This window comes from Jaculus jaculus, chromosome 9 (assembly GCF_020740685.1).
Source record: "Jaculus jaculus isolate mJacJac1 chromosome 9, mJacJac1.mat.Y.cur, whole genome shotgun sequence".
NCBI lineage: Eukaryota > Metazoa > Chordata > Mammalia > Rodentia > Dipodidae > Jaculus > Jaculus jaculus.
In genome coordinates, this window is record NC_059110.1 from 14,317,817 (window position 1) to 14,338,048 (window position 20,232).

The following is a 20,232-nucleotide window of genomic DNA, read 5'->3' on the forward strand; positions in this document are numbered from 1 at the left end:
TATTTATTCAGTTGAGGAGTGAGAGAGAATGAGTGCACCAGGGCTTCCAGCTGCTGCAAACGAACTCTAGACACATGCGCCACCTTGTGCATCTGGCTTTATGTCAGTCCTGGGGAATCAAACCTGGGACCTTGGGCTTGGCAGGCAGGTGCCCATACATAAATAAAAATATTTTTAAAAAGAACTCCATTGACTACTGAAGCGTATCCAGGGCCTCATACTTCATCTTCCTCCCTCCAGCCCTGGTGCCGCTGTACAGACAAGAAAGGGGGTGCTACACACCTGCACAACCGGCGGTCCCCCCTCGTCTCCAAGTACCACACTAGAAATGGAGAGCCTGGGGCTGGGGAGATGGCTTGGTGTTTGCCATGCAAACATGAGGATCTGAGTTTGATCCCCAGAACCCACACAAAAGCTGGGTGTGATGGTCTATGATCTCTGTCAATGTGACAGGACCTAGAGTCACCTGTGAGGGATTATCTTGATCAGGTTAGCCTCTGTGCCAGTCTGTCTTGATTAGATTACCTTGATTAGGTTAATTAATCTGAGAGGACCCACATTACCTATTTAATGGTGGGCAGCACCGTTCCATGGGCTGGGGTCCTGGACTATATAAAAAGCAAAACTCTGGGGGCGGGAGATTATGTCACTTGCCTGCGAAACCTAAGGAACCAAGTTCGATTCCCCAGTACCCATGTAAGCCAGATGCACAAAGTGGTGCATGCATCTGGTTTTTGTTCTCAGTGGCTGGAGGCCCTGGTGCACCCATTCCCTTTCTTTCCATCTGCCTATTTCTCTATATATCTCTCTCTCTAATCAATAAATAAATAAAGTAAAAAATTAAAAAAGGAAAACACTGGCCAGGTAGCTGGATTCATCACTATGTTTCCTCCTTCCCATCCATGGTGGACTGTCACCTGGAACTGTGAGCTGAAATAAACCCCTTCCTCCCTTCAACTGATTTTTTATCGGGTAGTTTGTCTCAGCAACAAGAAGGTAAATGATACACCAAGAACGTAAGTCTATCCCTTTAATTACATCACAGGGAGTTTGTCTCAGTGATAAGAAGGTAAGTGATACACTGAGAATGTAAGTCTGTCCCTTTAATTACATCACAGGGAAGGCTTGCTGGCTAATTATTAAAGCTAAAGTAGTGAGTTCCTGGTTCACTGAAAGGCACTGTCTCAAAAAATAAGGTGGACAGTGACTGGGAAAGGTGATGTTGACCACTGGTCTCCACACACATGGGCACCCATATGTACTTTCCCACATACATACAAGCATGTATACACACATGCATGTAAAAGTCTAAGGGCTAGAGAGATGCCTCAGTAGTTAAGGTACTCGCTTACAAAGCCTAAGGGTCTAGATTTGGTTCCCCAGTACCATGTAAAGCCAGCTGCACAAAGAGGCACATGCATCTAGAGTTGTTTGCAGAGGCTAAAAGCCCTAGTATACCTATTTGTTTTCTCTCTTTCCCTTTCTCTCTCTCCTTGCAAATAAATAAGTAAAATTATAAAAATTAAATACTCCTTAAAGAGTAAATGAGTAACTTTACCAAGAAAATCAACTTCATATATTTAACTGTTGTATATTTAACTGTTGTAGACAATCAGATGTCCTGGCTAAAACATTAGAACCATTGCCTCTGCAACAGAGTCTAAAGACCAAACCTGGCTCATAGTCCAGGACATTCCCTTTCAAAGATGGAGTTCCTGTGAACAAGACCTATAACATGATCCTCCTACCAATACAGACACCAACTAGAGGACAACCTAGCCACTGTGAGTAGCACGGAGCTGAGACTAACTGATGTGTTTCCTCTGTCTAGTTCTTTATGAGGAAGTGTTTGTGCATACATTTTACACTACTTCATATAGCAACCACATGAGGCCAGGATTTGTCTTCCACCTTCATGATGAAGAAGCAGAGAATAAATGTAATGAAATCACTTTCAGAAAAGTACACAAGGGACCGGACCCCACAATGCTGTTAAGTTGTCTCAAGATGCCCAAGTGTGGTAAACTCACAGTAGATTACATTTAGAAGAGAGGGAAAATTTAAGCACTTTTTTTTTAAAATTGAGATTTTGGTATGAGAGATTGCTTTGTAGAGAGTAAGGGCATACAAACAGCATGCAACTGTATGAAAAAGCAGTGGCTGACAAAGGAAAAAGGCTTCCCCAGCTCTGAGATGATCACAGGAACAATACTTGTAAATAATAGCCCATCCATGCACAGATTACACAATCCAGGGGGACCATGGTAGTGGAGTCTTCTGAGGTATGACTATTACATAATGACAGGTTAAAATCACTTTGTCTAAAAAGTTCTGCATCTGTGTACAGGTGCCATAGCTGTTGATTTCAACCTGCTTCAAATGCCAAAACTGATTACCAAGTTTGTTATTTCTAGTATTTTGGCTCTGAAATTGAATCCTGCTTAGATGTGTTATTTCCTCATCATTGGATTTGAATAGCCATCCTAGGTTTCTATGAAATGTTTCTGATTTCACCATAACCCATATTTTTAAAGATAAAAGGCACTTTATTTTTAAAGAGAAAAGACACCTAAGATAAAACATGCATGCGGGTTAGATTTCAAGAAACAACTCCTATCATTAGAAGTATGCCAAGACATTAAAAGACACCATTAAAAATGGCAACAAAAATCTCTGCTGAATAAGTTAAAGAAGTCTTATCTTGTATATAATAGTCTAGAGAACTTTTCTATATGTACCAAGATGTTTTTGTCTGCGGGTTTTGTTTGGTTTCAGTATTTTTTTAATGTCTTCATTTGCCTAATATTTGGCAATAGAGTTAAAGGACAGAAGGAACAGGCAAGATCCACAGAGTCAGCTGAATAGAAGGCTGAATTCTGTATGAATTACTAATAATTGCAAAGTAAACAACATGCTGAGGACGCTAAAGATCTGAGCTGGCAGCTGAGTCCAGAGTCATCTGAGGGTCTTGGGGTAATGGCTCAGTTCGCAACACAAAGTGAAAAGACCTGAGTTTAGAGTCCCAGAACCCGCCTAAAGCCAGACACTGCTGCAGGCATCTATAATCCTAGCCTACATATGGAGAGATGGTAGGTGGAGACAGAAGAATTGCCCAGAAGCCTGAGAGCCAGCTATCCAGTAAACACAGTGATAAACAATGACAAGTCCTGCTTCAAATGTGGCAGAAGGTGGGCACGGGCATCAAGGTTGACTTGACGTGTGCTGCAACAAGCATACACTCCTAACCTGCACATACACCAGCCATCTGAGTCTAATTTATCTGTGCTTCCATCTAATGTCCAGTAGCAAGCACTCCAGGTATTGAAGCCAAAGGCAAGAATGGTATTTGGCTGAACTATAGTTGACAGTTGAAATGCCCACAGGTAGATGGCTAGTAGATTACAGAAGCCATCAGAAAGCTTTGTATAAGGTCTTGGGAGACAGCTCAGTGAGTCAAGTGCTTGCCAAGTCAAGTGCTTGCCGTGTAAGCATGAGGACCAAGACTGGAACCCCAGCAGAAGCTCAGGTGTTTGTAATCCCAGCCACATCTATTGGCAAGAAGGGAGGTGGAGACAGGAAAATCTACCGGAGACTCGGGGGCAGCCATCTCTCAGCAAAGACAACGGTGAACAATTTGAGGCCCTGCCTCAATGAAAGGTGAAGAATGATACCCAAAAGTTGTCTTCTCTGACCTCCCCATGATTTCTGTGGCACACACGTCTACACTCACACACAATCACACACATATCCATCACACGCACACATGCACACACACACACATCATACACACATGCAATAAGAAATAATTTTAAAAAATGTTTCCGCATAGGGCATATCACCCTTACCAATCTAAGGCAACAGGGCAAGGATATTTTAAAACTAAAAAGAGGTCTAACATGCAATTCATCTATACCATTTTTGGAATTGAAATTGGCATTCCAAAGAGATACTTGCATGCCCATGGTTATGAGAGAAATAGTCACAATAGCGATGACATGAAGTAAAACCTTCGTGTCCATAAACATATGACCTGATAAACATAGTTTATGTAAGTAAGGGAGTATTATTTAGTCGTAAGCAGGAACAATTATGTCATTTCAGCAAATAGAATGTGGTTTTTTTTGGTTCATTTTTATTTATTTATTTGAGAGCAACAGAGAGAGAGAGAAAGAGGCAGATAGAAAGACAATGGGTGCGCCAGGGCTTCCAGCCACTGCAAATGAACTCCAGACGCGTGCGCCCCCTTGTGCATCTGGCTAACATGGCCTCAAAAGAGGGTCCTTAGGCCTCACAGACAAGTGCTTAACCACTAAGCCATCTATCTCTTCAGCCCTAGAATGCCATTTTTTTTAAGTGAAATAAGCCAGGCATGAGAATATAAGAGGTAAATGCTGTCTCTCACTACGTGGAAACTTAAAACAACCTGACCTGAATATAGGCTATAGGCTATAGGAAAGGTGAGGAGGGCGGATTAAAGGAGGCTGAATTTGAGCAGCATGCACTGCATGCATAGATTGAAATACCACGCTGAACCCCATTACTCTGTTAGACTAAAGCTTAAGTTTTAGAGAGCTCGTTCTATGCTGGAAAATGACAAAGAAAATTTGCTTATAGTTCAAAAAATAGTCTTACTCATGAGGAAACCTTGTGGTTGACAAAGCAGAAATCTGAGCTACAGGAAGCCACAGAATCTGACACTCCCACCTCCACCTCTCTGAATAAATGGACCCATGAATGATATTCAGACTCTGAGATACTTGATCTCAGGGACTATGTCTCACTGAAGCCCCAATGCCAACCCAAACACTGTACCCATGTCATAGCCAATTAATTAAATGACTCATGTTAACTAATTTAGTCAACTGGCCACATTCTCAAGCTTTCAAGAGGTTGAAATGTTTTATTTCCCTTCCCACTGTTTACCTGGTGAGTTCTGAGTGATTTCTCACGACCCACTCCATTATTGCTTTTTAACTCCCCTATGCTGTGTTTACAGCTCCATCAGTACCACTTACCCTAGACTACCACTTCAAGGTTGCGCTGTTCAACACACTAGCCATTGGGCCACTACAGCTACCGAGCACTTAAAGTGCCATCACTGCCGGGCCTGGTCACGCACGCCTTTAATCCCAGTACTTGGGAGGCAGAGGTAGGAGGATGGTGTGAGTTGAAAACCACCCTGAGATTACATAGTGAATTCCAGGTCAGCCTGAGCTAGAGTGAGACCCTACCTCAGAAAGAAAAGAAAGAAAGAAAGAAAAAAAGAAAATGCTATCACTATAGCTAAGAAACAGATTTTTAAGTCTGACTTCATTTTAGTTAGCTTACATTTTTTTAAAATATATTTTATTATTTATTTATTTGAGAGAAAGAGGCAGAGAGAGACAGTGAATGGACACACCAGGGCCTCCAGCCACTACAAACTAACTCCAGATGCATGTGCCCCTTGTGCATCTGGCTTAGGTGGGTCCTGAAGAACTGAACTGGGATCCTTTGGCTTTGCAGGCAAACGCCTTAACCGCTGAGCCATCTCTCCAGCCCTAGCTTACATTTTAAAGCTGATGTTTCATTGATCAAACATTATTAAGTACACTTGGAAAAACAGGTATGTCAATCACCATTTTCAACTCTAAAAGATATATGATTTAAATACAGATCACATGTGCCAGTGAAAAATTAATATCCACAACATGGAAGACAGTAGAAATGCATACATTGGCCTGTTACACCATGTCATATCGACCCCCTGAGGCCAAAATTATATATCATAGAACAAAACAAAATAGTTAATTAGTCAATGTGATAGTTTCATTCAAGTGCCCCCCATAAAGTTAGGTGTATGTAGATTTAGGAATTAATGCCTCCTGGAGGCAGTGTATTGTTGAGGATGGGTTTATGGGTATTAAAGCCAATGCCCCCTTGACAGTGTTTGGCACACTCTCCTGTTGCTATTGTGCACCTGATATTGGCAAGGGGATGATGTCCACCCTTTACTCATGCCATTGTTTTCCACTGTCATTATGGAGCTTCCCCTCAAGTCTATAAGCCAAAATAAACCTTTTTTTTCCCCACAAGCTACTCTCTTTGTTGGGTGATTTCTGCCAGCAATGAGAACCTGACTGCAACAGTCAATAAATAACATTTTCATTGATCAATATTGAGTACCAATATTCTTATATTTTGGGCTAAGTATATTATTGACATTAATGTCCCTGGTTGATTTTTCACTCTGAAAGTTATGTGTGAGTTATATATGAAAGTTATGAAGGAGTACAGTTTTACTGAACAAGTACTGCTTTAGACACTGTGGAAATACTTCTGGCAAAAGTGAGCATTTCCTATGTGAAACCTACCTTACCAGCAAGAGAACAGGGGTTCCTGAAGCTCAATTACATAATCTGCCCCAGAGGGCATTTAAACCACAGTGCATGGCTTCACAAGTCCCCCCTTGTGCCCCCTCTCTTTTGCTGGCACAAGCCTGCCTATGTGGCTGTGAGCAGTTTCCACATCCACGAGTGCCCTCATTGTTATTATACCTTCACCACCTTACACACAGCATGCAGTCGATGTCTTGTTGGTTGAATTAAACACAGGGTGAATGAATAATTTATGTAAATATGCCTGTGCCATGTACAGAAATCTATATAAACTTAATGTCAAGTCTAGCAATAAAGGGAAAGTGAGCATGGGCCCGTTGTCTTGAAGCACTACAGAATTCCATGGCTTGGCATTTACCTTTGGCCAGAGAAATGTATCCCCTTATGAGGAAAGGCATTTACTATGACCATGAAGACGGCAATCTAATGACAGACAGATGGACAAGCTTCTGGGAGACCAGATGGCTCAAAGAACCATGTCAGCCAATGGAATGAGGCTTCTTAAATTATTACACACATCTGAAGTAAGTTTAAACTTCTTGAATTACAGCAACAGTAATTGTACATAAGTACAATATTTCATGTATACTTCACAGCAGATCTATTAAAAGATATCCTGCATATATTTCTCAAGTCCATTTTATCAACCCTTGATCTGTCACCAAAAAGTCCTAGGTCCAAATATGGATTTGTTTTTCCAATAACCAAACCTTGGAACCCATCAGAAGACGGAGCATGTAGAAACTTTAGTCCGATATTCCTGTGGACTAAAGGGTTTTGTACTATTTTCTCTTTATTGTCATTTAGTCAATAGAACAAACTTAGACCAATGTCATAAAAATTGGCTGAGGGCCTGCTGGGAGCCACTCGTTGTGAAAGGTACTGTATATTAGAAAGTGAACAAGCCCATGAATAATCATTTAAAGAAAACTCCAGATCTCTGAAAGTGTCATGTCTTTCCTGGCTTACCCACTGCTAAGAATAAGTCATTACTTTGGTAATAGCCATGCGCAGGGCAGGTAGAGTGGGTATACAAGGGGACAAGGCAAGATAAAATACTCCCTTGCTTGAAAATGCAAGTATAGAATGAACAAGAATCCCAGAGCTACCGTACCACTACAAACAGAAGCTACTTAGAACATACTGTGCTGGCTGTTAGGAACAGAACATAACCCTAGAGTTCATGGTCGGTCAATCTCTCTAATCATTTGAACATAAAATTAGTCTCTCTCTAAGACACCTGCAGCCATTTTAAAACTTTAGATGAGTCTGTTTTGCAAAACTCTTGCCTATTCGAACTTCTTTTGGGCAAGATAACCCAGACATGCTGTGTATGCAGACTGCCATGTAGATGCTGTTCCCTCTGGCTGCTCCAAAGAGAAAGGTGCCCATTAATACTTAACTGAGTCAATCAGCTGTCATTTTTTTTCACCTAATAAGAAAAAAAGTTTCTGACTATTTATAAATAATGCTATCCTATTTATGTAAAAAAAATATTATTTCATTTATTGTGTCTTCCCCCTCCTTAAACTTAAGAAATCATTCTTGAACAGATGCCAGACACCAAAAATGATTCCAGTACCTGTAGCAACACAGCAAAGGGAAAAGAGACTTGGAAACAAACTAATTACACTGATTTCTTATGGACACTCTAACAACTGCTTTAACCAGTGTGTAGGAGTGCTAAAATCCAAGAATGCAATGGGGGAGGATGTTAGAGGGAGAATACACACTGGAATGTGGTTGACCATTTGAATTTATTTTCTTGTCTAGTAACATTAACACACAATGTATTCCAAGAAAACCCATCACTTAACAGCCAGGGTTATTTTCTTCCTAATAGTTCTTTCTGAAATGTGACAATTTAAAGCACATTGGCTATCTGAATTCTTCATCATCAGGCAAGCGAATATTTGATAAAATGTCATTTTAAGCTATATGCAAAACAACTAGGCAGAAATGTTATGCAACTCAAAATTTGATTTTTTTTCCGTTTCTATATGAGCTACTGTACAGCACAACTGAATGCTTTTTTGTTGAAAATCAATAGCAGAGATTATGCCTGTTGAGATTACAATAGTAAAAGCTCATCCATTTTCAATTCTCTGTACAACCTCTCATTTAGAAGACAATTTGTCTACGATTTATGTTTCATGACCTAGTAAGAACATATTAATCAAAAACTTAATATTGAAAACAATACTTAAAAGGAAATACATTCAAGTCTTGTTAGAAGTTATTATTTTCTAGAATTTTCAAAGAACTCTATATGCCTAACTTTTAAAATCACACATCATTGACACCGATTTTCTAAAGCAAGTTCCACACACTGATTTGAATAAATGCACATTCCAAAAGAAAATTAAGATATAATTGGTACAATTCTATACGTAAAGAAATTAACAGTACTCTAACTTTGAATGGCAGACCTCTGGGTTATGATTCTGACTTCTTTTTTACTGAGCTATTTTCTTAAAAATATCAAGTCATTAATAAACTCACAAAGATGAAAAGCTGGTATTTTTGTGTCCATTTTCTCCTAAGATCATCTTAACTATCAACCTCAATTCTTGAAAACAATTTTGTTATGTACCTGTCTCAGAAAGTAAAATTTTACTTCAAAATGACATTTAAATTTCTATGGGCTGAATAGCTTCCCCACTTAAATCTTATGATGAAGTCTGATTATGGGATCTCAGATTATAGTTGGTGAGTCCTAAATAAGTCAGTCTGGTGTCCCTTTAAGAAAAGACAAGTTAGATACCCAAAAAGGACACCAGGGATACTCCTTGTCTCATTATTCCCAACTTTATATAACATCCTCTTCCCACATTTTAGTTCTAGGGGTTGAACCTTCAAGTACACCACCATTTTTTCATTAGCCCATGTTTTCATTTACTTATATATTCTACAATATTTTATTCTCAAGTCATTCTTGAATATCAGGTATTCTTTCTAGAATCCCATATGTTTGTAATGCATGCTCCAAAATTTCCTTTGAAATGTATATTTTTTTAAATAGGAGACTGTTTTTGCCTGGAGATGCACTGTATCACTCTCATTCTCAAGAGATGGTTTTACTATGCATGGAATTTTAAACAGCAAACTGTATTCTCTTACCATATTAAACGTATACAATTGGATTCTTGTCTTATTATTGTTACCGAAAAACAAGTCACCAAATTGCCTCTATCCTGGAGGACATGTCTTTTTCTCTCCAGCTGTATGCAAGGTATGCTTTCATCTCTGATACTCTGCCTATGCGTTAGAATGGTTCTAGATGAAGATTTCTTTTCACTCTTTCTGCTTGAAGTCTTTTAAATATGATAAATGGTGCACTTCAAGATTGCTAGAAAAATTTCAGCCACTCTAAATTTGGAATGTGGTGCTTTTCCATTCTCTTTACTGCCTCCTTGTTAACTCTGTTAGAATTTGCTTCATTTTCATGTGCTCAAAATTGTTATCCATTAGTTTCTCTCAACTCCCTTCATCCTGGGTACTAGAGTTACTTCTCTAGATATATTTCTCGGTTCTACAAAGTTTTCTTCTACTATATCTGTGCGTTGGTTCAGCCATTCAGTGGTTGTTTTCACTATCATGGTTATACTACTTTATTTCTAAAGATTTTGCTTAATTCTGTTTTTCAATCTGCTTACTGTTTGTTTTTTTTTTTAAGCTTCTGACATCTGGCTAACATCTTTAAGCTCCTTTTACTTCTTAGACATAGACGTCCATCATTCATATTACATGTTAAAAAATATTATATCTTAAGTCTCCAAGTCTGACTCCACAGGCTCTTATTTTTCCTTCTGGCTCATTCGTGGTGGTTTACATTGGGCAATGTGTATTTGTTTTGTGATTTCTGACCTTGGCATATGCTCTTTGAAATAAAGTTAGCCAGAAATCCTTGAGAACCAACATGAAATTCCATTCCCCAATAAACCCTGTGTTTCCACTTTCTACTTCTCTGCCCTTACCCTCATCCCAGGCCCACATGAAAACACATGGCCTGACTATGGTTTTGGAGGATTGCACAGGTAGCCTCCATCCTGGAAGCCAGCCTACCATAGTGTGTGGCTCCCTTTTCTGAAACAGATTTCTTTCCCTCTCTCCACAGCCAACATAGCATCAGGCAAGTTTTATTATTGCTCCTTTCTATGTAGAGTTCATTTCCCACTCATCCTAATAGCACCCAAGGGTACACTATGTGGTGTTTCAGATCTGGAAACCCGAGGCTGTGGGCCTTGTAAATATCTCATAAATATCTGTTACCATGTTCTTTTGTTCTTTATAGTGGCATACTTTAGTTGCCAGCTCGATGATGTATCTTGAAGGTTATTTTTCAACATGTCAACCAGCATTTACAGTTCCCATGACCTTTCACGTCTATGCTTTCAGCAAAGGAAATTGTCACATAAATACTATTGAGACTTTGAAAAGTCTCAGTTCAAACTTTCTTTATTATTTTGAATGACAACTTTAATTTTGTCTAAGATTTATAGTGACATATAGTTTATACATACATGTGTAAGAATCTGGAGTAAAAGGGAGTTACCAAAACATTTTGCTGTTAGGGGAACAACCAAATGCAGATAAAGAGGTTGCTTATTAAACATCAAATATTTAAAATATTAGGTGAGAATGGCTGATGTGAAGATAATTAAATTTCTGTCCATGGTTAAAGTTTTACTTTTTAATTCTATTTGCTTTATTATATTTCTTTTTCTGAATAGGAAGCGAAATCTAAATACAAGGGAATGTTCTAGTAGTATTTTTCAGTTAACTCAAGTTTGGACATCATGAAACATTGCTAAAACATGACTATTATCATAACATACTTCACGGTAGGTTCCATACAGTCGGGAATTGTAAAACCAAAAAGGTTTTGTAATCTTTTGCAAAAAGAAGCAGTAAATTTGCTGTGTAAATTCTACACTGTCACCAGTTGATGGACTTACTATTTTGCTTTCAAATAATACAGACAGTACCTGAAATCAGACAAAAATCTCACCCAAACTGGAACAGTGAGGCATAGGTGAAAAACAAGCTAAAAGAGGTAATCATATTTACTTATTCCTTATTCTATCTGGATTTTTTAAATGAAAGTTGCCTTACTGACAATAAAACAAACAGACAAACAAACAAACAAAAAAACCTTAAAGGACTGGTTAAAAAAAAAAAATCTGCTTTTGGAGGCCAGTAAGTTAAAAAGGAGACATAAAGGGAAGAGAAAGGAAGGGAGGAGGGTATTTACTAGGTTGATATTGTATATATGTAAGTACAATGATTATGATGGGGAGGTAATATGATGGAGAATGGAATTTCAAAGGAGACGGGGGGGAGGGAATTAACATGGGATTTTTTTTTAATAATCATGGACAATGCTAATAAATTTTTTTTTAAAAAATCTGCTTTTGGGCTGAAGAGATTGCTTAGTGGTTAAGGCACTTGCCTTAGGCAAAGGACCCTGGTTCAGTTCCACACAACCCACATACACCAGATGCACAAGGTGACACATGTGTCTGGATTTCATTTACAGTGGCTGAGGACCCTAGCATGCCCATTCTCTCTTTCTCTTTCTTTGTCTACTTTCTTTCTTTCTTTCTCTTAAATACATAAAATAAAATTTAAAAATCTGATTTTTACAGATAGCAATGAATACTGAAGAGAAACAAGAGCCATCAGTACATCACAAAAAGAAAGCTGACTGCCCAGCATGAGAAGAGTCATCTTTATCCTATCCCATCTACCAGAGCCTAGGAAACATTACAGAGGAAGTAGTGGAGGAAAGTATGAGTGCTGCTCTCCCCACTAGCCTGAGAACCTTCTCCAGGGAGATGGTGGCAGACACTGAGGAGACTCAGAACTCAGCAAAGCAGAAAATCAGAAGCTACTGAGAGCTCAACACTAAAGGAGACTAGTAACGTGTCCTGTAAGGCACAGGGAACATTGTGAAAGACAGAGCAGAAAGACTGTAAGATCCATAGGGTGGGAAGGTGTATTCTGAGTCATGGTTTCCCCCACAGAGACTGACGCATTCATGACCCCATAGCAAATACCGATAACCCCCCTGAGGAAGGCCTTCAGGGGAGTGGGAGTGGGTAAGGGGGAGCGTAAGTATCACCTGATGGGAATATGACCAATATGCAAGATGCTCAGAGAATAAGGTTTTCCATAAAAGAGGAAGCCTTAGTCCTTGAATAGTTAAGATAATGTGCATCATCAACATCTCTATCCCTGGGAAAGAGTGTTACTGGAAATGAATGAGCATCATGCCCTATGCCTGAAGCCCAACCATCGGGAAAAAGTCCACCCATGAGTGTACTGTAAGGCCACGTGCACTGCACATGTGCCATGCTGCCCACTCCTTGACCTCAGAACTCCCCAGATATTGTTCAGGATGATCTACATTATGCTCTAGCTCTGGTTGGTAGATACAGCATAACAAGTTATCCTATCAAATATGGTGACTAATTTTATGCATCAACTCAGCTAGACTCTGGTACCCAGCTGTAGTCCTATTCCTACTGTAGACAGCGCTGGGAAAGTGGTTTTCAGAAGTAGGTAACATTCACAGAAGATAGGCTTTAAGTGAGGCAAATTATTCTTCATTAAGTAGACGGGCCTTACCCAGTCTGTCGAAAGCCTGAGGGCAAAGATCAAGGATTCTTTAGGCAGAAATTCTATCTTGAGACTGCAACACAAAATCTACCTGAGTTTTCAGTCTGCAAGCCTGTTGTACCTATTTTAGACTTACAAATACCACAATTGCATAAGCCTTAAAAATAAATCTCAGGGCTGGAGACATTTCCTAGTGGCTAAGGTGCTTGCTTGAAAAGCCAAAGGACACAGCATCGATTCCCCAAGACCCACGTAAGCCAGATGCACAAGGTGGCACATGCATCTGGAGTTCATTTGCAGTGGCTTGGGGTTCTGGCATACCCATTCTTTCTCACTTAAAACAAAATAAATCTCAAAGGGTGGATGCATAGATGGATAGGTAGATAGATATAGATAATAGATTAGATAGATAGGTAGATATAGATATATAAGTCCAGTTGGTTATTTTTCTGGAAAACCCTGTCTAAGTCATCAAATGGCAATAGATTTTATAAGAAGGGAAAAAGAAATGAGAAATAAAAGGAGAACTTCCTAATCACAACATCTTGAGGGTGGAAAAGCAGCCTGGGTTAAAAAAAAAAATTTAAACCACATACAAGGCTATTTCCATTCTTCTATTTCATGTTTCTTTCCAGATGGGGAGACGTGGAACATTCAATCCCTGGAATTAAGCCACCAGCATTTGGTCAGATGTCATGCTGGAGGACAGAAGGAACTGGGAGATAGTTGCTTTGAAACTATGCCAGGCATGTCAACCTTTGGGAGGACTTAGTTACTGTAGGTTTATCACCTTGAATGCTACAGAAACCTAGCCGTGCTTTACATACTTTCAAGTTGTCCTTCATTTCTACCTAGACAGCAAGATTGGTCCAGGAAGAGTCCATTTGAAAAAAGCGTCAATCTTGCTCCACAGAATTCTGCATGTGTGACTGTGTGTGTGTGTGTGTGTGTGTGTGTGTGTGTGTGTGTGTGTCCTCTGTGCACACATGCACACACGCACATGAGGTATATTTCACCTTTCCTCCATAGCAGGGATGGGCTTAGAAATAGAGCCCAGATCAAGTATCTAGAAGGAATAAATACTGCAAGGGCAGAGAAAAGGTGGGACCTTCTGACAGCAGTCTCTTCAGTAGGAAGTTGCCAGGGTTTGGATTAATCCCTTTTCATGGGCCAGAAAGCTGAAGGCCAATGTTAATGTGATTTGCCATGGAGCAGAGCTAGGAAATAAACCTGGATTTCTGAGCATTAGTCCCATGCTCTTACCCCTCACACAAGTCTGTGGATCCCGTCATCAGACACCTGTTTCAATGTATTGGGGACATGTGAGCCTGGCAGTTTGTTTAAGCTGTCTGTGACTAAGCTCCCACTGCTGTAAATAGAGATAATAGCAGTCCTTGATTTATAAATCCTATAAAGCATTGAAGTACTTAGCAAAACGTCTGACACATAGCAAACACTCAATACGTGTTAGACACTATTATCTCAATGATTAAATTAGAATGCCTTGTCATCAATTTAGTCATTTCCTGCACAACAAGTCTTAGAAAAAGAGAGAAAAACTCAGAATGAGACCTACATGGCATTAATGCACATAGCATATTTCTTCTTTGCTTCAAATCAGGGGTTGGAGAACTATAGCCCAAGCTCAACCCTCGATGTTTAAACAAAGCTTTATTGGGACAGGGCTGCATGTTTTCATTGATGCATTACCTGTGGTGGCTTTGGTGCTACCATGGCAGAACCAACAATGAATGTGTGATAAAGTTATAAATGTTATCAAAGCCTAAAATTCCTAGTCCTTGGTCTCTATAGGCAATTTTCTGGCTTCTGTTTTACGCCCATGATGAAAGCTGGGAAAACCAGCAGCTCAGTCAAGGATGTAAAGTGAGGGACGGGGAAGTGAGGGACAGAAAGAGTCATTGAACTGCCTGTGACCAGAGAAAGCCAACAAGCTACACTTCACTGGCCCTGTGTCTACTCAGGAAACATGTTATTAGTATGCAAGACTTCAATTTCTATCAGAAAGATGTCCTCACCACTCTTTTATAATGAAATGATGTCTTGCTTCCCAAAGCCTTTGGAACTTATGATGACAGAAGCAGAGACTTTGAAATAGCAGAAAGGGGAAGAAGTGAGCAGAGGGTCCACGACTTGGGCAGCTGGTGTTGGAAGCACACTGGCCACTCAGGAAGGGTCAAAACCACTAAGTGACCTTGGCAGCTCAGTGACAGTTCTGTGTGTCCCACTCACTTAGCCTGGAAAACTACTGGAGGGAAATTCCTAATATCCTCCCCCTCCCCATGTGCAAGACCTCTATAGAATCCCAACTGCTTGCTTTCTTTACATCAAAGGCTCATTTCCACCCATGGCAGTCCTGCTCGCCCAGTCCATTCCTGTCCCTTGCATTTCCACCTCTGCAGACCCAAAGTGGAAGTAGGTTGAACATCCAGTTGTAGTTTTCTGTCTTATTCATGACACACTTCTGATGGCAGATAGAATACAGTGGTCTCACTGATTTCAACTCAGCCACCCACTGAAGCCCTCCAAACCTTCTTTCCTCACTAAGGTGCAAGCAGGGACTTGTGTCACAGTCGTGAGGATTAAATGAGGTGATCGTGGGGTCACCATTAACACTTGCTTATTCATGAAGACCATTAAACACACTTAAATAAGTTTCAAATATTCTTCCCCACCCTCATACTGGAGCTTCTGCCAGCCAGAAAAAATTAATGGTAAATATTTAATTTAAATTCCATCACAAAAGCATCAGTTGATTACCTATGGTTTATCAGGATCTATGTTAGCACTCCATGGACTACAAAAGTTCATGAAATATACTTACAGTGTGGAGAGTTAGCACTCATGAATGGTTATGGGCAATATATACAACAAAGATGTAAATCAAATATGGAATAAAAGCTGGGTATTGGGATGAAGGCCGTTACTGAGATAGACAAAGCAGCACTTCACTTGTCCTTTAAGCATTTAGGGTAGAAAAGTGTGTGTGTGTGTGTGTGTGTGTGTGTGTGTGTGTGTGTGTGTGTTTGTGTGGATACAGAAAAGGGGAAATAGCACATTGCCCAAAACAGGAAGTTTTCCTATTGGATGGAGCACTGAGTAAGTGAGGGATGCAAAGAACATAGACCAAATGAGAAAGGGGCTGTGGCCAGTCTAAAGAGCAGAGGCTGGGTTGCCTCAAGTTCAGGGTTCCTGGACATCTGTCTAGAATCTCTCCATGGAACCTGTTACTTACAAAGAAGTACAATTCCCTTTCTGTATGTTCATATGGAATGAAGGCATGTATGGGGAATCACACATGTGGGGGGGTAGGTGCACATGTGCATGTGTCAATATAGCTCAGAGGTCAACACTGAGCATCCTCCACAATTGATCACCACCTTATTTTTTTTTATTTTGTATTTTTTTACTTATTTATTTGAGAATGACAGAAAGAGAGAATGAGAGAGAGAGGGGGCGCGCCAGGGCCTCCAGCCACTGCAAATGAACTCCAGACGCGTGTGCCCCTTGTGCATCTGGCTAACGTGGGTCCTGGGGAGTCGAGCCTTGAACCAGGGTCCTTAGGCTTCATAGGCAAGCGCTTAACCGCTAAGCCATCCACCCTATTGAGACAGTATTTGTCACTGAAACTGGGGCTCACAGATTTGGCTGGACCAGCAAGCAAGATCCCCAGTCTCCATCTCCCCAGTGCTGAGATGACGAGCTGACGCTGCTGCTGTTGTGCGCAGGCAGTGGCGTCCTTGGGTCCTGGCCCTTGAGCAGCAAGCGCTTCATCGACTGAGCTGTCTCCTTGTCTCCTGTAGTTCATGTCATCGTCTCAATGAGACAAGATCCAAGGTACTGTTGTAACATGTCTTTAATGAACCAAGATCTGCTTTTTAGAGTGGAAGAGAAAGAGTCCGGCTTCCAGTAAGCCCAGAGCTTATGTGGGCACCACTGCCATGAAGCTCACCCTCAGGAAGCCCAGGGGAGCAATCTGGACAGAATTTGCTTCCCTGTAAAGATCTTGAGCATTTGTCTTAAAATTTGAGTAGTGTGTGCAAAGGTCCTCAGCCCCACATGCCAGGAGAGAAGAACTGACCCATGTGAGCGGCCAGTCGTGGAGGAAAATCCAGAGTTCACCAGCCCCCGCTGGCTCTGTTTCATCGGACCTCTCCGACCTTAATGACTGAACGCAGAGTGCCGTGCTGAGTAACCCAGGCAAGAATGGGATAGAGAGACAGCCTATGTAAGGTCGCACTGTAATCACCACCTGAGCAATGCACGGACAGGACCTCAGGAGGCTGGTGTGGGACCAAAAAGAAGGTAAAACGAGCAGAATTCGAAAGCCAGCCAAGAGTTGAGTGTGAGGGTCTGGCACAGGAGTCTAGAAACCACCATCACTAGGAAAGAGGGAACACCCAGGGAAGATGAGGAATACGTTAATTTAGCGTTAGGGAAGATCATGAGCTATGTATCAAGAGGAAAGCCAAGTAAGGAGAGGGAGGTGCTACCAACCCAGAAGCATAAAACAGGATTAGTGGGGAGAAACAATGGGCTTGTTTGACTTCCAGCATCCTGAAATGACAAACTGTCTGAGGCGTTTGGGAACAGGCAGAGCAAGTCAAGTGAAGCTGCCCCCCCCCCAACCTCCACTGTCTGTGGGTGCTGTCTGTTGCCAAGCGGAGGGTGAGAGGGAAGTGTACTTCCTGCTGATTCCATATTTTCACCATTGTTGGCACGGCTGTCTCCTACTCATAATCTACCACAGCCCCTGGCACTGCCAAGGGTAAAGTCATGACCACCACCCACTGCTTGGCTGCCTGGATCTCCTGGAGAGAGGCTTGGAGAAAGCTGAGGCTTAGATATATGACATATATGTATATATACACACACACACATATACACACACACATTCCATCACAGGGGTTCAGGTTTGCTTTACATCTGAATGACTCACATAGAAAAGCAATTATTTTAAGGTCTGATCTTTCCACAAGAAGATTAAAACCAATTTTTTGGATTTTTTTTTTTTTTTTGATTATAGGGTTTGTTTGGGAGTTTGCTTCTGTTCAGAGTGAGACCCTTAACAATGAGATCTCTGTAAACACAACGTCTTCTTTGCAGTAAGCCACAGAGGGTTCTTGTTCATGGGAAGGGGAACACCACAGCTCCATGCACCCGTTCTCTCCCCAGCTATGAAGAAGCCAGGATGGACTTGGGCAGAAACTCCAGTAGAGGAAACCACAACCCACAATCCGAGGTATGGGGATCTTTCCTAGAAGGCAGCAGTTCCAGAGCGCCAAGCATCGCGGGGTGGTGGCCAGGCAGTCCTTTCCAGGACCCCATGAAGAACAGCCTGAAGAGGTTCCCCTTCCCCATCTCACCCCACGACAAAAACCAAGCCTCTGGCCTCCACGCAAAGCAAAGCCTTTGTTCTGTTGGCTAAACATGTGGGGAAACGTGGAAGGGAGCTTCCTGCTGGGGTGGGAGGGGAGGTGGAACTGATGCTAGACAGAGAGGGAGCTTCAGACATGCAAAGGGGAAGGAAGAAGGCCACCCAGTGAATCTTTCCTCTGGACAGCCCCCTGCTGGCCTCAGGTCTGACCCCACCTGCCCACCTGCCCGCCTGGACGTTTGCCTACAAGAGGAAGTGCTCCGTCCACTGACCTGGAACCGGCTCAGCCTACCCTGAGTGGAGAGAGGCACAGCAGGAGAGCGGTTTGCATACCACAGTGAAAACTCTGATTAGCCACCCATACTGACCTGGACTCACGAATAAATATGAACAATAGCAGCAGACCAGCCATGGACCACTGGACATGAGGTAATCCAAGAGCAAGAAAGAAGAGACACAGGATGAAAGGCTATCATTGAAAAGTCATGAAATAATAAAATAAAGGTGCTGGTGGCTGGGGAGATGGCTTAGTGGTTAAGGTGTTTGCCTACAAAGCCAAAGGACCTGGGTTTGATTCCCCAGGACCCACGTAAAGCCAGATGCACAAGGTGGTACATGTGTCTGAAGTTCTTTTGCAGTGGATAGGGGGGTCAGGCATGCCCATTCATTCTCTCTCTCTCTCTCTCTCTTTACTGCTTTCTCTTTAATAAATAAATAAATAAATATTTTTCCCAAGGGGTAATTACCATTATTGAAGAGCATGGTAGGCAGATTTTTTTTTCAAATAAATCAATAAAATAGAGCGTATTCCTTCTTCCACCCATCCCTCTAAAGTTCCCTAAGTGACAAGCAGGACTTAAAAAAAAATCATTTATTTATTTGCAAGAGGGAGGGAGAGAAAAGAGAGAGGGAGAGAGTGCCGGCCGCCAGTCAGGGCCTCTTGCCACTGCAGACAAACTGCAGATGCGGGCGCCGCTCTGCACATCTGGCCGTACTTGGGTACCAGGAACCAAACTCCAGGCCTTCAGACTCCGCAAGCAGGCGCTGCAGCTGGCTGGCCATTTTCCCAGCCCCAGCAGGACTCGTGAATCTTCACGTGAAAGACGTGGCGCCCCAGGGGTTCACGCCACCTGCAACACATAGCTCCCCTTCTTCAGGTGCGAATCATACCTGTGTCCCTCCGGGATGAGTCCCTGGTGAACCCCCACACACGCCAGGGTCCCCATCCCACGAGACACAGGGTCCCTCCTCCCTGCCCTCAGCCCAGCTGAGCCCAAGTTCTGGTGCACAGGGTTTGGGGGGTCAGTCCCAGGGGCACTTCCTATCCCTGTCCCACGACCTTCAGCGGGTTGCCATCAGCATCAGAGTGCAACCCAAATAAAATATTTTACTTCCTATCCCTGTCCCACGACCTTCAGCGGGTTGCCATCAGCATCAGAGTGCAACCCAAATAAAATATTTTTTAAAAATTTTAAAAGACACTATGGTATCCTCATTTTCATGAAAAGTACAGGAGAAAACTGCAATGAAAAAGGAGTGCAGAACTCACTGGTCCTCAAACCTGTATAGCCAAGTTGTCATTGATGTTAGTGACGGCCACCTAAGACAGGGATTTGCCAGTCTAAGGAGTGATGACAAAATGTAGATAGACTTCAGGGTGGTGGTGAAGGGTGGAGTGTGGGTAATGGGAGGAACAACTTCTGGACCTTAAGGAGACCCGAAGACAGGAACAAGGCGTCACTCCTTCCTTCTCTCTATTCAGCGTTATCTAGATCAGCTGCAGAGCAGAACAAGTTCTGTCTAGAGCTGCAGGATACAGAAGTCAAGGTTTCATGAGAA

The 20,232-nt window shown here is 41.8% G+C and overlaps 1 protein-coding gene and 1 long non-coding RNA gene across 2 annotated transcripts in view; one reads left to right on the top strand and one right to left on the bottom strand.

Annotated features, from left to right (window-relative positions):
- Esr1 (estrogen receptor 1) overlaps positions 1-20,232 on the bottom strand; it is a 266,953-nt gene that overhangs the window by 86,000 nt on the left and 160,721 nt on the right. The window lies entirely within an intron of this gene.
- LOC123463457 lies at positions 17,194-18,826 on the top strand. The gene is made up of 3 exons (XR_006638953.1): positions 17,194-17,321; positions 18,192-18,258; positions 18,580-18,826. It is a non-coding gene; the product is annotated as an uncharacterized LOC123463457 (long non-coding RNA).